Genomic DNA, 21,681 nt, shown 5'->3' with positions numbered 1-21,681 from the left:
AATCGTTATTTTCTCCGATAACGGAACCAGAATTGACTCCAGAATGGGAATCTCTTCGATAAATGATCGTTTGCATGTAAATTTATGATTATGATTCCGGATCCGATACTGAAGCCAATTCTGGAAACTTATTCTAGACCTTCTATCCGGAATTGATTCTAGAAAACATCGGAACTAGCCGGAATCGCTTCCGATGAAAACTTAATTTTCCCGTCGCTAGTAAAATGCATTTGCACAATAACAAGAGAAACTCGAATGATTGGTCATGGGTTGCTTTGTGTACGTTCGACACCCATTGTACAATGTTGATTTGGGATTTTTTAGGATTATAAATGATCCTTCCAGTGTTGAATTGGCTAGAGAAACTCTGTAAATGAAACAATAATAAAATAAATAGAAAACTAGTTTAAAAGTGAAAATTTTACAAATAATTTTATCAACTTTTCTGTAAGATTCAAACCAACCGAAAGGAAATCTTCAGCAAATTTTATGCAAACGAACACAGGCTGGAAGGTCGATAGGCTCTCCCTTGCAAACAAAATTCAATTTTCGAAATAATCAACAGTGAGCAATGTTTTTTTTTACGATCGGTTTCTGGGGTCGGTTTGTAGCTCCCTCGAAACAGTTGCATACGCCGTCCTGTTTGTGACCAACGATTAAACAATCTTATTAACGCTGATGCCCCCTACCACTGTGCTGGAACAGGGCTCTGCAGGACCAGAGGCACCCACGGCAGCCCACACATTTAATACACCCATCAATCGGGGCACGGTGATTTGAACGTTTATGTTACACCAGTTGGTGTGATTTAAAATTGTTTATAGACCGCACCATAAACTCTCCGCTCCGTACATTGCCGGTTTAGGTCGTCACACACTTGGACCGGGCCATCTTTGCTAGCTGTAGACCTTTGTGCTTTGTTGGTTTTTCGAACCCGTAACACCCGACACAGCAACCGTTTAGAAGACGAAAGCGAATGAGAGAGAGAGAGAGAAAGACATGAAGTTAAAAACCAAACTGCTTGCGTACTCCTGCCCCTAGGTTCAGGTCCCAGGTCAGGGCATGTTTGATTTACCAGCATCATTTTACGAGCCCGAACATCTTCGTTTGTTCGCTTCCAGGTTTGTGCGGGGTTTTGACTACCTTGCGTCCTACTGCCCCACAACCTTCGTACCTTTGCCTTTGGGCCAGTGTGCGTTTGTTTTCAGCACTGCGTGTTGGTTTGCTTTGGGAACAGACAGACACCGAAAAAGAAAAGCACACAGGTAGAACACTTTTCACGCTTCGCCCGCCAAAGATGACATCCTTCCGTGGGGTTTGCTCGTGTTCGTGTGTGTGTGAGAGTGTCCCCGAGTTGATCCTTTTCCCTTTTAGTCCATTTTTGGCTGCTGCTGCTACTTCTGCATCCTTCTCATTTGCGCAGACCTTTAGCGCAGACCTTTTGTTCTGCTTGACGGATTTTGTCAGAATGCTACCATCCGAACCCTTGACGTATGGGTCGGTTTAGTTTTTTTGCTGTGTGCCGTTGTTGTTGTTGTTGCAGATCCTGCCGCACACCTTACCGGTGGTGGAAGACGTTACAGGTCTGCGATGCCTTTGCCGAGAAGAACTGCCACGCCGGTACCTGTTCCAATATGCTCGACTTTAGCCATGTTCGAGCAGTGAATGGATTTCTCGGGCAGCCTTAAAAACTGTCCCTTCTCGCTTTTCTGTTTCCGTCCTTCGGGGTGCTTCCAATCGGCGGTTTCTGTTTTGCATACCTTCCCTGCAGCAATAAATCTTTAAAGGTGATCCCTGCAGCTAGGTAGGTATGGAGCAAGGCCACCCAATACACCTGCCATTAGGGGCTGGGCTGTGTGCAGGTGTACACAACACCCGACTCAGCTCGGTGCCGAAGCGGAACCCCTTTTTGCCATGGTGTAACCTTCTGCCGGACGGGGTAAATATTGAACACTACAAATAACACCTCGCCCACCACGGCTAGTGGAATGTCAGGTAGGCTGTAGAGTGAACAGGATCTGACAAATGGGCCGCTAGTTAGAGAAGCTAATGATTTGTGTCACTGCGTAACGCTTCCCAACGCTTTTCCGAGGGCAAGTGGAAGAAAAGCGAGGGAAACAGAGAGACAGAAAAGGGCCCGATAGAGTCAAAAGACTTTCCCGAGGGCTACAAAAAAAAACATTACCCCTCAAGGGAACATCTTCAGTGTGGATTGCTTGTTTTCTCCGTGACAACTCCCCGAAGAGAACATATTTTTATGACAAATCCTGATTTTTATTTATTGATTTGCTCGGAGGACTAACACTCATAATAACAAAAAAGCCACCCCCTTGTGTCACTGCTCCGGAACGTCTCCGTGCCAGAACTCTCCTACCCAGAGGCTGCCATCTAAACAGGGATAGGGTTTCGGGCTGCGTTCGCACACTGCGGCACAGAGCGAACAGGAGGGACGGACGGATCAGGGTTTAATTAAATCCCGCTTGGCGCGTCACAAGTTGATTGCTTGCGCTTTGGCCGGGATCTAAAATGGCTATCAAATTAACATTGACAGCTGGATTAATGATGCCGCATTGTTCTCGAGCGTGCCCGTTCGGTGGTGCGGGTCCGGGGCGCAGTGGGCGCACCACTCCTACCACCGTTTTCTGGCCAGATTCCGGGTGAAAGCGGAGGGGCTTGCCGAGGAAGCGAGAAAGGGGTACAAATCAATCAAACAATTGGCAGCGGACGATTCGGCACAGGCAAATTCGATAGACTGCGCCGGGTCACCCTGAGTGGCATATGACAGCGGTCCTGCCGAACCGGTCTCCGAGCCGCCGGGACGTTCCAACCGCCGCAACTGGGGCGAATCCCCCCCCCCCCGCTTCCCAACTACCACATCTTTGTCCTGCCTGTGTATCGAAGCTTTGTGTCGGATTTCGGGATGGTGAAGTTGAAAGCTCCCACACGGCACGGAGCACAGCATGCGCAACATTATGTGCTCAACCCATCCCTACCGCACCGGCATCTTCTTTGCGACTCCTGTATCTCGTGTCAAGCATCAATCAGGGAATGATTTCACCGTCATCCGCATCATCCCGCTGTTGACCGTTGACTCCGGGGGCCGGAAATTATGCTGTTACATGATAGGCCTATCCCCTTACGGCGGTTTGCATTCGTGCGCCGACCCGGAAAGCTTGCAGCATCGAAATAATAAACCCACTCACACGCACACGCACTTATCATTATTGTCATTCATCCATCCGTCCGACCCGCCATCACGAACAGACGCACCGAGCCCTAGTGACGCAAGGCAGCGCAAGTGCACCCGCAGGATCGTAAAAGAACTGACACAATGCACTCATAATTCATTATCAATTAACGCGGAAAATCATTTACATATGTTCGGAGCGGGCGAGTGTACAGGGAAAGGGGCCGGAAAGCAGAAAGGGGACTGGGTGGAATGGTTATTGTGGCGCACCATCTGGCGGTTGGGTGAAAGCGGGAGAAATTGCAGTCGGATGCGTGCCGCTGACGACGGATTGTCGCATTCGCATTCCTTGGAGAGTGAACTCTAGCGCAAGGACAGTGGTGCAATCGATCGCAATGAAAGGGTCAAAATTCGGATGGCAGTGGAAATGTTATATAATATAAAAGGAGTTTTACAAATGGTTGAAATGATTTACAGCATAAAAAAAAGAACGATTCCTATAGTTTATATTTGAAAACATCGAGTGTGTAAGTCTATATTAAAAGTTATTACAATAACCACCTACCCGCATATTTGTTCCAGCAATGGCAGATAAAAATAGCAGACTAAATTCCACTGAAAAATGTATGCCAATTCAGATGAAATTACCACATAACTTATATTTCAACACAACCTGTTTCAATTTCATCGAATAACTCAAAAATGGGTCAAACTACATCCGTTGAATATTTTGCACATGTCCTTCAGCCCTTAAAAATGCTGTGTGAAAAGCTCAAACATGGCACAATTCTCGGTAAAACATCGTTTAAAAATACCAAATAATCCCACACCAGAACCCACAATTCGTACTAGACATGCATTGTCCAGCGCCAGCACATTATTTCCACCGTTCACCCCATTTTATATGTACAGTGCTTCGCCTGTACTTTCTCTTGGCAACTCCGCACCCACCCTACCGCAAAGGACGGCCTGCACACTCTACACCACTGTCGTTATGCAACGAAGAATATCCCCCTTTTTCTCGCTTCCTCCCTTACCACAAATCTGAGTCGTTTTCAATTAATCGGCAATAACGGGCAGTTTCTCCGGACGCACAGTTACTGCTACTTCACCAAACCCGCAGAATCGGCCAAACCCTAAACCAAATCGGCCTCCAAAACGCCGTCAATTTTCACCCGCCGAGTTTCCGCCCGGGACGGGGTGGCAGTCGGACGGCGGATATGGAACGGCCCATGCCCGAGTAATTAGTTCGGACGACTAATTTTACGCTTCATTTGAGCATTAGAAGAAAACCCGTCGAGCATGGCTGGTGACACGACAAACGCATGCATGCACACACACACATATGCATATACAAACCGACATAAGCACAATGCACATAACAAGCAGATTATGAGCTGTAGCTGAGCATGGAATTATGACACCAAACGATGTCTTTTACGCCCAACAGCGGAGGGCGATGGTTTGAGTAAGTTAAACGACTGCCGTACCAGCGCCTCCGGGAACGGTTTTTGTGCGGTGCAAGCGAACGCAAGCGAAACAGCACTTGATTTCGGGTGGCGCTCGTTGGCTTCACCGCAATGGAATGGATTTCAGTGCGTAGCACACCCGATTTCCACCATCGGCCGAGCTTGGGTGGTGAAAAATCGTTAAACAATTTTTATATCCACCGTCAGGCAAAAAGCAATAATTGATAATTTGTCAAGCAACGGTGGACGCTCCATTTGGGCGAAGAAGCGCGAGCGGGGGTCAAAGAAACCATAAACTTCTTACCCTGCCCTGCCGTTACCTCCCACCGCGAGTCCATCCTTGAACAGAGCTGCTTGTAAACCACGTGGCTAGTCTCAATAAAACCACAATTCCCAAGTACATCCCGAAGAACTGCGCTCTACCAAACCGGGGCGGGCCACATTTCCCGCAAGCGCAAGAGCGTGGTACGAACCGGGCACGGTCTTGTTAGGAATTATTAGTTTTTCCCCTCCGCGTGTACCACCGACAGCCCGAAACGGCTGAAAAGACGCACATTGTCCACGCTACGGTACGTCGCGATGTCGCCGTACGAGATTTTCAGCGACGATGGTAAGTCCTCGCCGTTGCCTAGCGTTAACCCCGTGTGCTCGCTGCTGCTGCTGCTGGTCCGCCCGCTCTCCTTCCCCAGCCACACATCTTGCCAGCGGGATGCAGGCCGAATTAAATTTCGTCTCCACAATGAGGGCCCGGGCAGCGGCGGAAAACGTTTTTGGATTTCGGGGTTTCAGTTGATTTTTTTTTTTCGAGGAGCATAAATTTCGATTTCAAAGCTAAAGCCGAAAGTAGACATTCTATTTCGCTGAAGTGAGTAAAATTGCACTCGATGTATTTTTATGTTCCACGACAGAAAGATGCTTTTCAAGGGGGGGGGGGAGGGGGGGAAGATGTCGTGAAGATGGCAGATTTTAAATTGAAACAATCGTACAACAAACAAGTGCCACCGGAGTGGATTGTTTCGAACGCGATGCTTGCGCCGGTCCCCCTTGGCGAACACGGTTAGATGCAGTATGGCACGCGGGGAAGTGAGAAGGAGGGATATATTATTCATGTTTTTGTTTTCTCATTTAATTGATTCGTTTTTCTCGAACAGATTTCACGTCGCCATTGCCTTTGGAAAGAATGTCTCATCCTTTAGCGAAGAAACTCCCACACGCACACACACTTGTGTCACAGTGTTAACAACATCCCTCGGACGATAACTTTCTACCGATGAAAAATTCATTCGCCTATTTTTAAGAAACTTTGCACCGGCCACAAAAGCCTCTATTTAGGGCGGGCCGAGTTCTGGCGAATGCCCTTCACCTTTTCCAACCAGCGCAACCGAATTCTGCCCAAGTAACCGCAGTTGAAGTCTGAGTGAACTTCTGGCCCAAATGGACTCGGGCCTTTGCTGGGCTGTTCGTTTCCTTCGGCTAGCTGAAGGAACATTTCTTCACCAAAGTGTAAGTGTTGGAGGTTTTACTTTGCCCGGTTTGCTTCCTCGTTTTATTCTACTTCGCTGTTCGGAGTAGGTCCGGTGGTTTGTAAAAAAAAACGCACCGCACTAGTCTTGAAAGTCGAGAAGAGTTTCTAAACCCCCTTATTTGACCATGAGGTTCTACCTTTAGATCTTTCCCAGAGTGAAGACTTACGGTTTTGCCGTTTGCAGGATGCGACCAACCTGCTACCTGCTCCGACACTCACTACACAGGTGTGACCGAAGCAGAAGGGAAGGAAATCGGACCGATGATCAGGTCCCAAACCTTTCGAGTCCTGGCAATGGTACGCTTACACCGACCTCGAGCCAAGGTAATGAACGAGGCTCTCCTAAGTACGGTGAACTCCCGGGCAAGCTGATGACTTCGCCGGTGAGATATGGTGCAAAAGAACACCCTTCGCTTTGGCTGTGAGCGGGCTCGTTCCCCGGGCCCGATGAACGATGTGGCCACAGACGCTGGAGCGTTTCGAAATGAGCATTCCTCGCTGGAAATGCAAATGATGGTTCGTTTAATCGCACGCTTAAATTGCAATATCTTTGCCCCGAACCCGAGGAAGCAGGCAAACAGGGGGTTCGGAAATAGTATCTATTCCACGTTCCACTGCGACCTCCTGGCAGTGCACAGCACTCCCTTAGGCAGATCTTTAGCCCCATTCGGCTGCTTAACGTTTTACAAGTACATGTTCACGTTACACCGCACTCGCTCGGTGTTATTCCATGTAGCCGAGCGTTCGAACATGTACCTGTACCAAAAGGTTAAGGATAATGAAGGTTCGGTGCATTCGAAAAAACGGCAACCATTGCCAACGGGAAGACAAAGCCACAAGATTCGGTGGAAATTAATTCCCGCCGAGCATACCTGCAGCTTTCCATTCACCTTGCTATCTCTACCGACGGAAATGCTTCTCTACCTGTGTGCTGTTGTAAAATGCGTGAAAATAGTTTTTTTCTTGTAAAGAGCGAACATCATTTGCTAACACATTCCACACTGTCTGACGGGCTATCAAAAGGGAGTGAGTGAAAAGGTTAATAGTGCTCTGCTACAGGCTCCCACGCACGCTAGAGAAGGTTGCAATGCAAACATTGAGCAAATGCCACCAAAATCCGAAGACTCTGAGAGAAAGAGCGAGCGAGAGCATTTGAAAATGTAAACTATTATTCAGAGAAAAAGGCTTTGATCGTCATCGTCTTGGTGGAACAGCCGGCCATAAAAAACGGGAAATTAAAAGCGACTGAGAAGGAGCGATAATGGGTCTTCCCGCCCCGTAGCCGAGCGACAGAGAAAGGAACTGCTTTCTTCGACTGCAATGCGCAGAGAGCCTGTACGATGGTGGGAGCGAACGAGAGAGCGACAGCAAGAGAAAGTGAGATGCCGCTGTCAGTGAGTGAGAGAGAATAAACAAATGAAAGGGAGACAGAGAGAGAGAGAGCGAGCGCGCTTTTGGCGAGAGAGCGCTCATCGTTGCAGACGCCTGCTTGGGTATGTGATGCCTTTGCCGAAACAAAGTACGCGTCCTGGAGCGCGCGGCAACCGCGTTTAGTTCCGTAGAAGCTGTGCGTGCGGAGCGATCTCGAAAAACCCATTTTCCACCGCGTCCCGGTTTTTGGTGTGCGTGCGTGCCGTCAAACGTGTGGACGAGAGTATTTTTCGCGGCAAATGCCGGATCGACCATCGATCGACCGATGTGGTTTTTGCGGTTTGTTCTTTCCGAAAGGTTTTGTGTAGAACGTGATTTAATGCCAGTTCGGTGGTACAAACAGTAAGCGACAAATCTTAAGAGGAAATTTGAAATCTTAGTGAGCGAAAATAACGATACAAAAATATTGTAATACAAAACAACCCTAACACGTGTGTGAATTGTGGCGTAAATGATATTTTATCCGCCAGCTATCGATCGCGTGACAACTTTAAGCAAACCCAACCAGTGCCCTCGTGTGTGTGATTGTGTGTGTGTGCTTTGTGTTTGAACGATATTTGGTGTCGGCAGTGGCACTAGTGCTGGCAAATAAATCACCACCAAGCTTTCCACCTATTTCCCACCAGCAGAAACACAACAAACCTCGGTGCAAAAAGCTTTTTTGCCCCTCGCCGCTCAGAAGAATTGTGTGTGTGATTGTGTACGATTGCGTATGTTGCAGTGCGTGTGTTTGCTTGATGGTGTGATAAGGCAAAGCTAGTTAACCGCTCCGGCTAGAGAGAAGTGTGAAACAAGTGTGAAAGAGCTTCTCTGGGCAGGAAAGGAAAGCAAAACAACAAAAACATTGCTGCCAGCCACGACTGAAAGGATAAGGATATCGGGCCGCCATCGAGTGGTGGTCGCGCGGGTGGTTGCGGGTACGGCACGATCCAGTGTATCAAGAGGTAAACTAAACCGATCTGACATAACACCACCAGCCGAGGGGAGGAAGCCGGGTCGGGGGAGCGGTTTGAGATTTTCCGCCAAGGAACGAAAACGTCACGCCTGATAAATGATGGAAACGTTAGGAACGATATTTAAAGTTGCACTGCCACCACGGGTTGCGACAGTGCGACGAACTGATGTCAGTTGGAATTTGTTTAAGGCTGATGGTTCTTTAAAGCTGAACTGGGCCGAACGGAGCTCTACGGTTGCGAGGATACGGTTTAGAAGGATTGCCGGTGGATTACTTTACGTAAAGGCGTAAGGCTCCCAGCCGCAATGGGTGACTAATTGGATGTCTGTAGACGTCGTGGCAGTGGAAATTTGTGTCAACTCGGTTGCTTTTAGACCAAACATTGCTATACTTACTGCATCGGTTGCATATGTTACGGTTCAATCAGCCTTAGCTGTGGCGCTTCTTGGAGTTACAATGGCGTTTATTGGAAGTTATTTGGATCAAATTGAACAGGATGACCTTTTCTTCGCGAACAATTTAATCCTAAACAGGCATCGTCATTGAAGTGCTGCGAATTACCCCCTCACCAATGCACACAATCACAAGCTGGCACAGTAAATTAATTGCATTCAATATGCGACTTGCTTCTTCACTGCTGGCGAACGAACCGAGCGAACCATATCGAGAGTTGACCAGTTTTAATTGCTCCAAATGAACCCTCCGAGCATCGCTAACGACCCAGTGTGCCCGTATTGAAACTCTCCCGTTCGTTAAAGTAATCACGAGCGATATGAATGCCACACGCACACATACCCACACACACAATCTTTTCCCTCGTTTTTAAAGCAGCGGCTTTGCACGTACGCGCGCTAAAAAGTTAGCCGCACCACATCCTCCGTATCAACTGTATATCTTTCCCTTTTTTTTTTTGTTTTTTTGGTCTGCCTCCTACCTCACGGGACCCACATCGAGGGGAGCAGCAACTGCGTACGTACAGCCAGCAGGCTCCCCTCCCAGCAACTGGCACACCGATTTCTTTTGCTGATCAAGAACTCGCACCATAAATATTCGCGCGCAAAGAACGTATAACGGCTCCACCGGAATGTGCTGCACTTTTGCGTTCCTTGTAGATTTTGCTTTCAATGTGTGTGTGTATGTGTGAGTGTGTGTGTGTGTGTGTACAACTAAACCCTGCTTATGCCCGTCCGCTGTGGCAAGCAAGAAGCAAAAACGGGTGGCAAACGAGTAGGTCATTGCAATAGAATTATGTTCCATTCGGTTCGGTCGCCGCGGAGAGTTTTCCCACCCGTACCGCTTGTACCGTTTGACTGCAGCAGCAGCGCGGCGTGAATGCAACTACGCGGCAGCACGAAAGCGCGAAAGATGCAGATGATGCAGTAATAATGAATAATTTAGTCGATTGTGTGCAGCAAAGATGGGAGGTAATTATCGCTTGGTGCATTACAACCTGCCCATATGGACCGAGAGCGAGAGAGAGAGAGATGGAGAGAGAGAGAGCGAGAGAGAGAGAGAGAGAGAGAGAGAGAGAGAGCCAAAGAGTGTAACGAGCAGCAACAGCAGCAAGTGGAAACAGCTGCAGGCACAGCACCATAACCCGATAAGTATCTGAACTTGCTAAACCTGGGGCTGCCTATTTTCTGCACTGCCCACTACCGCCCGCTTTGTGTTTTTTTTTATCGTCCCGGGAAAATGGGAATGTTTTCGTTGGAAAGAAAAACGATTCCAAAAATAGTGCTTGCGCGGTTTGCCTTTTGGGGTTTTGGGAAACTGGTTTTCTTCTGTGCAGAGGGATGACTTTGGCTTCCCGTGATGATTCAGAAGAACAGATAAAGGAAAGATACAGATGAAGAGAGTGAGAGAGTGAGAGAGAGAGAGAGAGAGAGAGAAGGAGAGAGAAAAGTGATGCAAAGAGAAGAATACGGCACGATTCTATCATAAATGATGCCAAAACTGAGCACGTTCCGGACGAACGTTTCATTCTTCGCATGCATATCAATACATAATGCCCGCCGCTTGATTCGACCGGGGAATAGCGGCCTGCTGCTCCCCTTTAACCCATACGCCCGACTGGGTCGATAATTGTTCCTATAAACAGAACCGCACTTTTCCAAATTTCCCGCGAGACACACAGCGGGCAAAGCCAGCTCACACCGCACGTGTGAGCCGGGCTGCCGTTTCTGCGCTGCGTGCGTGCTGCCGTTGTGCACACGGTTTGCCCTAATGTTCGCATTATGATGATGAAGTGAATCATAAAGTGTGGGCTGAGGTTGTTGCTAAATGTAGTGCTTTAAAAAAAAAAAGAAGAAATTCAACCTAAGCTAGACAAAGGACAACATCACAAACGACGAGCGGGAATCGTGACGCAGCCGTGCACAAATTAAAAAGCTCATTTATTTAATTAAAATAATTTCAGCCACACAAATCTAAAATGGCGCCTATCGGGCGGTTCAATCATTTAATTATTTTACCTTTCATTTCCGTGGCGGAGAAAAAAAAACACAAAATGAATCCTGCAATTTACCGTTTCCGTAAATGGCATTCAAGCACAGAGCACAAGGACAGGAAGGCATAAATGGAATGGCGCATCAAAATAAGATCACATTTTCACGCACAATTTCGATTCCACGCTGGACACGCGGCCCCGGAGTTGGGGGAGTTCTTTCTTCAAGTGAATTTGAAGCATTGAGGTGGTTCTTTAAAGAAAAAAAACAGACACACACACACACACACACTCCCATACCGGCAGCATAAAACTCCGCCCGTCAGCAATTTTCCAAACATGTGAGCCACCGCTTCGCGTGCGTTTATGTGTGAGGGCCGCTCGGGGTATTTAGAAAAATGAACCTGAAACATTCCGTAGCAATCGGGCCGTAGGGTTTATGGGATTTGTTGCTGCCCGACGGTCTCAGCACTCTTCCACTCACACACGCGTTATTGGGCCCACCAAACGGAAGGAGGGGGAAAAACGCGTTTATAAATGGCTATGTTTTTCCAGCAACATAAATAGTGGAAAATAATAATAATAAACACGCACGGGCTCATGCACGGACCCCATTGCCTTGACAGTGCCCGTTCTGTCTGCGTGATTGTTTGTGCGTGTGTGTGTGTGTGTGCCTGCTGACAATGGGGCGTGTTGTGGTTATGTGGTTCGGTGGCAGCGGCAGCGTGGGGCTGGTGAGTTCGGTTGGAGGATTATAGAAGGCAACATTTTCTATACACCGTTTATCGAACCATATGTACCGGTGTCGGGGGTTTGCGTGCGTTGGGTTTGCAGGCAAACGAAGCAAACAAACACTGACGTTGGGCCGGTGGGTGGCGAAAGAGGGAGCAATGAGTCTGGTGGCCGACAGGATTTCTAGCAATGGACAGACGCACATAAACACATTCATCCGACAACACCACCGAAATGCGTAACGTTCGCGTATGCACAAGCACCGTACGAACAGCATTAACCACTCGAACGCTCACGATCAGCATTTGGAGTGTTCGAGCAGTAGTGGTTGCATATTGTGCGCAATGTGCGACTGTCCTGGCGGGATTTATTCGGGGCCCGTCAACGCGCGGTGTGTCGGTCGGGGCAGACACCCCAAAATGAGATGCCAAAGTCAACCCGCTCCGCTGCCGGTGTGCTTTTTCGGAAGTGATTTTTACTCCACCGCGTCTCCCGCGGTTCGGTTTTCCCGGAGCGTTTTCCGCCGTTCGGCTATGGATGCTGACACATGTGTGCCCGTGTGTTTGTGTTGCCCGGGCGCCGGCTTTTGCTTTGACAGGTGCGTCGACGCTGAATGCGGTGCGGATGGTTGATGTCAAACAAAAAAAACCCGAGAAAGGAGAAAAAGCAAACAAATCACTAAGCTGACGTTAAATAAGTGCATTCCCCTTGCTCGTCTGCTTTAGGACAACGGAGAGACATGATGATGATGGCAAAGGGCAAGGGACATGTGAGTTTTGGAGTAGAAACATTGAGACCAAACTGGTGGCAACGCTTTTCAGCGAGCTGTCCCAAATGTATTGGGCATATCAGTTGAGTGTAAACCACACACACATTGTAGCGAATGAGTGAATGCATCCTTTTTTGTTGACGAAAGCTTTAATCAAAATTCCCTGTACGCTTAAAGTGTGAACAAAACTAATGAATAGTTTAAGCCTGCTTCCAGATTTAGACAAGACTTTTCTTAAAACACATTTGTTGTTTTGTTAAAAAGAACAAGTACATAATGGAAATGACTGAGAGCACAAACAATCAGTTTAGCAATTTATAAGGTTTTCCAGGGGTTCTCTAAGTTGTGGGACACTTCCTAGACTCTTTCTTATTGGAAATGTATGGGAACTTTATATGTTGGAAATTGGACTCTATGGCACCCTGTTTGGACAGATTCTTTGGAAATTCCTATTGGATTTGTCCAACAAGTGTGCTATAGAGTTTTTTTTTCTTTATTTTTACAGAGACTTTGAGCCAATTGGCCTCATTCGCCTCTTGCTATAGCGTTCAATTTCCTTTGCAATAAGTCCATTTCAAGGAAGAAAGAGTCAATAAAGTGTCCCACAGATACGAGAATTCCTAGTAGCCCTGCATTCTACAATAAATAACAAAAAACACGTTGTAATAGACGCAAAAACAAACTATTATAACCAACCACGATGCTGTCAGGAATTAGTGTACATAGTTTAGAGACACCTTCAGGCATTTCTGGGCACAAAAACGCAAACCAAAACACAAACCCTCCCCCGGGTTCGTTAATGTTCGGTACGATCGGTCAGCTGAATACAAACGCCATTTGCCTCGTGGTGACATGCAAACGAGTAATAAAAAACCACACTCACACTCGCACACAAAAACATTACATTAAGCCCCGTACAAAACTTCCACCCTTTACAGGTCCACCCTTTCTGCCCCTAAAACTGGACCCGTACGTGGGTGCGCCTAGAAAACACGCGTGCGGGACAGGAACGAACGAACAACAGGAACAGGACATGGTCCGGCAACGACACAAAAAAAAAGCCCGGAAGCGACCAATAAATCTACCGATTTATCGAGCGCATATTTTACGTGTCGTTGGCCGGCCCGATGCGTTTCGGAAAATGGGTGCGTTTTGTGTTTATTGTTGACTTGCGGGCTGTGCCTGGTTGGCTTCTTTTTTGTGTTTGTGTGTGTGTGCTTGTGTACCATTCAGGAATGGGCGCGGGTGACGACGTTTCGCTCCATCAGGCGGGCTGCACTTTTGGTTCCACGCTCCCCCAGTCTTTCTTTCGTTTCCGAATGTTCAAACACTGGGCGCTGTCAGGCACGGGTGAGGACCCGTCTGTTATTGACGGGTGTGCGTGCATGTGTGTGTGTGCATTGTTTTTCGTTGCTTTTGTCGGAGGTGGTAAGGCGGTAAACCGGACCAAACCAATCCCTGCTCCCAGGTTCAATTGTTTCAATTACAAATGTTTACGGCAGCAACCGCTCCCCCCGGTTTGGTGCCTCCCTGCCGGTCCCCGTTGGCAGTAAAAACAATGCGGCTATGCTGCACCGCCTCCACCGGCCGGTTGGGCGGTTGATGGCGAAGGGCGATGCATTTATGGTGAGCTGATGAAATGTTTTTACATCGCTGCGTTCAACCGTGTTGCCCTTTTGCCCCCGCGCTGAACGGGCTGGGAAGGCAAAACATTTGCGGGAATGGGAAATCAAAACATAACGAAACATCGAACATAGCTCCCTTTCTAAAGGGGTGGGGTAGGTGTGCTTGTACTTTAGACGCGCGGGTTGAGCCAGTCAGAGCATTATGGCACAGGAACAGGAAGGAATCGGATCATGAAGCGTAGGTTATGATGCGCAATGAGCGCGTAAGAGGGGTGCCGAGATGTGCACCGGAAGACGCTGAGCCGATCAAAACAACAATGCTATAATTGTACACATAAAAGTCAGTTTCATGTCATGCTTTTTTTATTACTTTAAACTGAACCATTTGCTATCGCAGTCAATATTTAACGGCCATCGATTACCCGACAGCCATTTAATTTAATGAATACAGCATACCGCAACCCAGCGCCCACCCCAAAACCACCCCCAAGAATAACCAAAACCACCCAAACACAGTGTATGCATTGGCTGCAGCCCACAAATGAGCCTCCCAGGCGCTTGGTTGTTTATGTACTGGACCAGTGCTGTGTGCTACCGATGATATTGTGCATTCAACCTGAACGCATTTACCGGGAGCAACACACACAAACAGGGCATTAAAAAACATTGAAAGCGCCCTGCTCTTTGCCTCCCTGTTCCACGACGCACGTGCTACACGTATACACGGGTCGGTAAACAATTAAATTTGGTTAACTATTAATAATTATAAATAATGGAACATAAACAAACCTCCCCAGCCCAGTGCCCAGTGCACACTCTGCTTGATCAATTTGCTGACCCACCCATCCCAAACACTCACACACAAACGCCTGTTGGTGTGTCCGTTTAACCTGCGTGGGACGTTTTACGTTCATCCGTTTCCATCGTATCCAGCAACCCAAATGATGTCACCGTGTAACCCATGGTAACATTGTCCCTTAATGGTTTCGAAAACACATTCCTGGAACAGGGACGCCGTTGGGACGCCTTAAATATCGCCAATTGCCATGGTTGATGCGAAGACAGAAAAACTAAAAAGAATCAATCAAGAATCTTGTTTTTTTTTTTTGATGGACAGCGAAGTGCAGACGGTGTGCGGAAAGGCGATGAAGTTGGTGCCGGCTTTTCCATTGGCACCAGACCAAGGACCGAAAAACCGAACCGAAGCTTACAATTCTTGTTTCGGGACATTGTATCTCAGGACCAGTGTTGAAAAATGTCATGAGCATCGCGAAATTTTCACCAACGAAAACAATGAACATATCCGTGGTAGCTTGATGCTCTTTGCTGATACTCAATAAAAGTACTGAGATGATCAGTGACGATACTCAAACAGCTGGAGAATCAATCACATGCATGGTGACATTTTGATTAGCACCCAACTCTTGGTCACTCACTTGGTCACGACATTTTTATCGGTGATAATCACCGGTGATCTTGGCATATACTTGGCGCGTGGGCTCTAACAACAAAATGAGCATGCTTTCTCCCTTCTGTCTGTTTTGATTATCTGTCGGGTCAAACAGAGCGAAAAAACATGCTCATTATGTTTCTTGGAACCGCTCGCAAGCACATGATTTTGTTTCAGCCGGAATCTGTCATGGATATGTCAGTTACATTTTGCAAAACTAATCATAGTAAAAAAAAGTCATGACTCAGTGACTGACCAAGCGATGGTCGCAAAAATGTCATGAAGCATGTATTGGTCATACCAACCGTTTTGAGCATCTCCTCTGATTATCACAATTGAGTACGTGACGCTGATATAGATTTTGTTTTAGTCAGGTTTTGTTTGACAGTGACATTTTGCTACATTCACAGTGACATTTTGCCGCACTGGCCAGGACCCGGGGGTCTATCTTACATGTCCATCATTCAACGACTGGGTACGGTTAATCGACAGCTTGTGCACATGTTGTGAGATCGGCATGAAAAAACGAACAACTCCCTGTTTTACAACCTCCAGCGAAATGGGCGCGTCGTTATTGTGGTTAACCATTCTTTCCAATCATGTTTTCCACAGTTTCTTTTTCATTATTAAATGGGCACCATCAAAAACAAAAAAACAAAATGCCCTCATAGAAGAAAAAAAACGGCATGAATCCACAGCTCCCTTGAGTGTGCGTGTGTGTTTGTTTTGTTAATTTATGCATTCGCATCGTGCCGTGACGAACCGGACTGTCCTTGAGCTGAACGGGTTGCGTCGCGTGCAACATGCATCAACAGCACGGTTTCCCGCGTATGTCATGTTTGCTGCCAGGACTCATTAGCGCCATTATGGTTTGGCGCGGGTTGGCGAGGTGGCGCTTGGGCTGGAAAATCTCCGATCTCCACTGGACGGCAATCAACACGTATTCGTTAATATTGGAATTGACCAGTAGCAGCAGGAGCAGAAGTTATAGTTGGACGAAAATTTGCATCCATGCAATTGATATAGCGCCCGCGAGGCATATTCGAATGGAACGGACGCTTCGTGCTTCACAAGGTCATCGCAACATTTAATTGCAGCGAGCGTGGGTTCATTGCAAAAGCCTCATCAACCCCCTTCCGCCCCCCTTGATTCCTCCCCACATTGACACATGTTTGTCATTGAGTCCGTGCCGGCCGGCTATTGAGTGACAACAAACAGAAAGGATCATTAACAATCGATAAGGGAGCAAGCCGGAACAATGAGAAGAGACGAAAAAACGATTAAAGCAAATTGGTACGAGTGAGTGGGTGGTGATAGGGGGGTGGTGGGTATTGCTCCTACAATACTAGAAATGCATTCCACGTTGCTGCGTAAACGGTGCTCCATCCAACCGGGCTGCGCACTCTACAGGGCTCAACGCGTACGTGACCGTTTTTAATTACGGCGGAATGGCGCATGGGGGGGGGGAAGGTGGCTCGGCATCCAAACCGGCCGTGTCGTGTCGCGTCGAACGAACGAACGCTTAAAGGACAAATAGAGGCGACATTATCAAATCCCGCACTCACCCCCGGGGACACTGTTAAAAGGTTGTGTACAGTGCGTTGCGAAAAAAGGTGCTACTAGTAAATGGCGGCGTCGCACTGACATAAAAAACCAAAACCATAACAAACAGTACAATGCAAGCATAATTTGAGTCAATTTTGATCGCAAAAATCGTGTGCTCTTGAAATCCGATTAGCTTGCCGGTGGAAAGTCGGTTGCACACACACACGACTTGACACCCACTGTAACATGCCCTTAAGTTCATTGGCCCCAGCGACTCCTCCCCACGACAAAACGATTCCCTTCGCGCGCAAGTCCGCGCGTATGATTGAGCGGCGCGTGAAACATGCATTCAACATCGTGTCTACTCCCCCCCTCCCCTCTCCACCAACCCGCGTTCCTTTCCGCGAGGGGTCGCGCGTGTCATCGTGTTTGACATTTGCGCGTGAGGTTTTATTCTAATGAAGCGCCACCACCACCATTCGGGCTCAAGATTCGGCGTTTGCGGCGAATAGATGGTGGGTTAGGCAAGGAGCCGATGGGTGGCAGTGCCGGGCCGACAGTGTATTAGTAGTAGCGGCACGATGCAGCACCGATGTCATGACGCTAATGATGACAGCTTGTGGCATTATCCAATTGTGCTGGAGCAGCAGCAGCAGCAGCAGCAGCAGCAGCCGCTTCTGCTTTGGATGAGCCTTGACGGTTGGTTTATTTTGGACGCCATCGTTGTTGTTGTTGCTGCGGTTGCTGTTTTTGTATCTCTTTCCCTTTCCCACGCCCGCGCTGGGACACTTAAAAGCAATTGACAGTAGTTAGTGGCAGGAGCTGGTGTAAAGCACATTTAAGTGCCAAAGCCAGACAGAGCCAGCCACACAGAATTCGGAAGGTGAATATGAAGACGTGCAAACCGCGCACGATAAGACAGCAGTATCATTAGCTAACAGGTGGGTTCACAGCACTGTGTGCGGGAGTGTAATACCGATTGCACGTGCTATCGGCGCGTTGCAGATTATTGCAGTGCTAATAGCAACCGGTTAGCCGCTCGCTGAATACTAATTAACAGTTCGGTGCAGTTTGTGGGATTATGAGGTATAATCCTTGGTGCCGACGTGATATGAGCCTTTCCGATCGATTGATTGATAGCCAGCTAATCAGCGTTACAATTTGTGTGATTGAATCGCTCGCTCACAAAACTGCATTTCAATCAACTGTTTAGCACACACATGCACAGAGAAAAACGAAACAAAATCATTACACTCCGGCTCACTCAGCAAGATTAAACGCACATCAAACACCAGCCCCAGAAATTAAATTTAGCTCCCATTCAGTCCAACTGGCATCTCTATTCGGCCGCACAGTTAGTTACCGTTTTGTAGCCAGCTTTTCTACCAGAATCAATCTACGCCCCAATCTTGCCGAACCGTATCGAATCGAAAGCGCTTGGCGAAACCATAGGAAATCGCTTGATCCAAAGCCGAATCGAAGCCCTCCGCCGCTCCCTCGAACGCTGCTTACACACGGTGCCACAGTGGAAACCTGCGCCCCGATCCGGTTCGGTACCGATTTTCCGGCCACACTGGGATCAATTCGACCCGGCAAAACCCACCTCTGGCCGTTGCTCTAATCCGATAAATTAGATTGTAGCGTACACACTATCCCATATACACACACACACACAAACAATGCTGAAAACGATGCCGTCGCTTCATGGCAGCGACCCATGGGAGCTGGACTCATACCTGGTGCACCTTCGCTTTAGAGTGCACGGTGCTCCACGGAACCTGGCGGAAAACGGATTTACCCGTCACCTAAAGCTGGCTTCTTGTCTCTCGATCTCTTTGATTTCAAACCCGGTAAAGGGGGGGGACCCGGTCCGGTAAAGCCATACGCCGTGTAAACAAAGTGCTTTCCATTTTCGATTTACCCTCCGAAACCGAAAACCGCTCGTCCGGTCCGGCCGACCGTCCGTCGATGCGGAAGATCAAGAGGGTTCCCGGTGAGGCTACACGGCTGGCAACATCAAACTCTCGTTGGCACCGCGGTGGGGAGAACGTTAAACGTTAATTGAACCGTTAAGAAGCGTCCACCATATGGCCTAACGAGAATCGATAATCTAAGGCGTGAGCAGGTGCGCCGAGGCGGGGGGAGGAGGGGGGATGGGTTTATTCACTTCAGATTATTGGTGCTGGTGCTTGAAAAGCGGGTTACTTGCACGGCACACAGCTTAAAGTCGATCGATTCTTTTCGTTTGCTACACCGGAAATAGTGTCCGATGCGTCAAGGGCCGAGGTTTCCCACAGCAGCACCACCGCTAAAAAGACGTCAACGACTTCTAAGGGCTCCAAAGACACTGGAGACTGTGTGTGAGAGAGAGAGAGAGAAATACAGAACACGGCAATCTCATATTTCTCACTCATTGCATCCCGGCTTCTGTGGGTGAAACCTGGTTTAAAGCCAAAAAAAAAAGGGGACACCATCTGTTAGTGGCATTAAACATTAAACACACGGGCACAACACGGCACGGTTCCCACGGAGCACGGCAGTTACATCCGGCCAGCCGGAGTCGAAGTTTGGAATCTCCAGGGCGAAGTTAAAATATTTACCAAACATACGTGACAAGAAGCAGGTTTTTTTTGGGTGCACCATTTTTTCATCCAAGTTCGGTGTCAATTCGATTAAGGGCCTACCCTTTGAAGCGGATAGTACTCCCAAGACGGCCGCCGTCAGTCTTCAATCGCATTGAGAAGCAAATCAAGGACCTTAACCTACTCAAACAGTTAGTTTGATTTTCGCAATGAGATTGTCTTCATCTAATAACCGAAGGGCTGGCAAACTTCCAGCGGGAATTTGCTATCCTTTAATGGTGAAATTCATGCCCAACCGAGCGATACGACCTTGAGATTTACATTTTTTGTTGCTTTTTTTATGCATTCCAGTGCTCTAGAACGCTCGTTGCGTATTCCAAGAGCCCGAGCAGCTTCTAATCGCAGAGGAGAGTGTTTCCCGTGTCTTGTTTGTTAATCGTTATCTCATTCCGTTCCACTGGCGCTGGTTCATCAAAACCACCTGTGACGGGCGCAGGCTGTTGCCGAGAAAGAGATAGAGCGAGAGTCTGTGTTGAATATCTGGAAGCTGGTCGTTTTCTACGAATCTAGGAGGACCTCCGAGCAGCAGCTCATCAAACTTCTGGGACGATCATGACGACGATACGGCATCTACGGGATTGAGTGGAATTCTGTTTAACCTTAAACGCCGGACGTAATTAGCAGTACCTGTGAGCATAGCAGCCATCGTACCCGTCGCCCCTTCGTTCACTTCGTTCCGTCGGACCGGATCACATTCTCTGCTTCGCTTTCGTAGCGTGGAAAAAGCGTTTTGGAACGTTAATTAAAAATTACTTATCCTCCCGGGTGTGGGTCTGCTTCACTTTGGTTGTTCTTTCGTTTCTGCTCCACTGGCTTATCAGTGATCGGAGCAGTAGAGCAAACGAGCCAGTGGCCAAGAACTTGCCGCATGTGACGCGAGTTTCTTCATTGCTCACGATGCCTTGTGACGTACGATTTCGTCTCTCCAGAGTTTATTTTATTCCTGTCGAGACACAACTACACGACTGCTCCGTTTGATTGTCGAGAGGTGGCAAACGAATTAGATGAGTCTTTTTTCGGTGCTCGATTTACCTATTTTTGGCTAAGGCACTGTATTAAAAAGAAGATCGCTCGGTCGTGATAAGAAAATCGCCTGAATGCTGCAACTTGATGCCGTACAAAACGGAAAGTACAAGCAAATATTTAATAAGATTCCAATTGCACCCAAACTGAAGGTTCAGAGCGGAAAACACAGCAGTTCCTAAACCTTAAAAGGGTGAGGTGCAAAAGAACAACCAAACGCCCGATCCCGCCAGGCACAACCGTAGGCGTGCTCGTGCCTAATGCATACATATGTTGCTGATGCTAATGGACAGAATCACGATGGCAATCGGCAATGGTTAAGGGGGAGGACAGTCTGTTGATGCTGAAAGCATCGAACACAGGCTCCATCTTCTCATGCTGTGACATCGACGTAATGCGAACCGCCGGAGGCACCAGCCCTTTTTCCCCTCGCACAGTGCTGCTGCGGAATCGGGAAAGGAGGCAAATAATGCCGCCCCTCCGGGCCACTTGAAGCTGTCAGATCGGATTAAAATCCGCTGCCTTTGAACTGTACCTGCGAGCTGTCGGTGGCAGCGCTTTACCAATGGGAAAGGTTTTGGCCAGGAAACCTATGAATTCTGGGAAGTGATGAATGGCAACCAAACCCCCCCAAGGCAGAGCAGTGAATGTGTGTGTGCGGAATGTAAATCTGGAACAGTGGTTGGCTGAAGCAAGAGTGCAATTCGATCCGGAGTAACTTTGCGAGCAAGCGGCGCGGAAAGGAATCGATGCCACAGCCCGAATGGCTGCATCCTCCCTGAGCAGCAACGTAGCCACTTCGAACCCTGCCGGAGCATATTAGATTTTACACGATTGTGCGCCGCAAGCGATAGGCAAACAGTGAGCAACATAATTATAGCAACT

The 21,681-nt window shown here is 48.1% G+C and overlaps 1 protein-coding gene across 3 annotated transcripts in view; it reads left to right on the top strand.

The window, feature by feature from the left end:
* Positions 1 to 21,681, top strand: part of LOC121589077 (connectin-like) — a 96,103-nt gene that overhangs the window by 58,329 nt on the left and 16,093 nt on the right. The window contains exon 1 of one of the 3 annotated variants that reach the window (XM_041907685.1): positions 7,721 to 8,556. The exons of the other annotated variants lie outside the window; for them this stretch is intronic. The gene's annotated coding sequence lies outside the window, so the exon portion shown is untranslated. Of the gene's footprint in view, positions 1 to 7,720; positions 8,557 to 21,681 lie in introns of those variants that run through there. 3 annotated transcript variants of the gene reach the window in all.

This window comes from Anopheles merus, chromosome 2R, assembly GCF_017562075.2.
Source record: "Anopheles merus strain MAF chromosome 2R, AmerM5.1, whole genome shotgun sequence".
NCBI lineage: Eukaryota > Metazoa > Arthropoda > Insecta > Diptera > Culicidae > Anopheles > Anopheles merus.
Note: the sequence above shows the minus strand (reverse complement) of the source record. Positions and strands in the feature narration are given on the sequence as shown.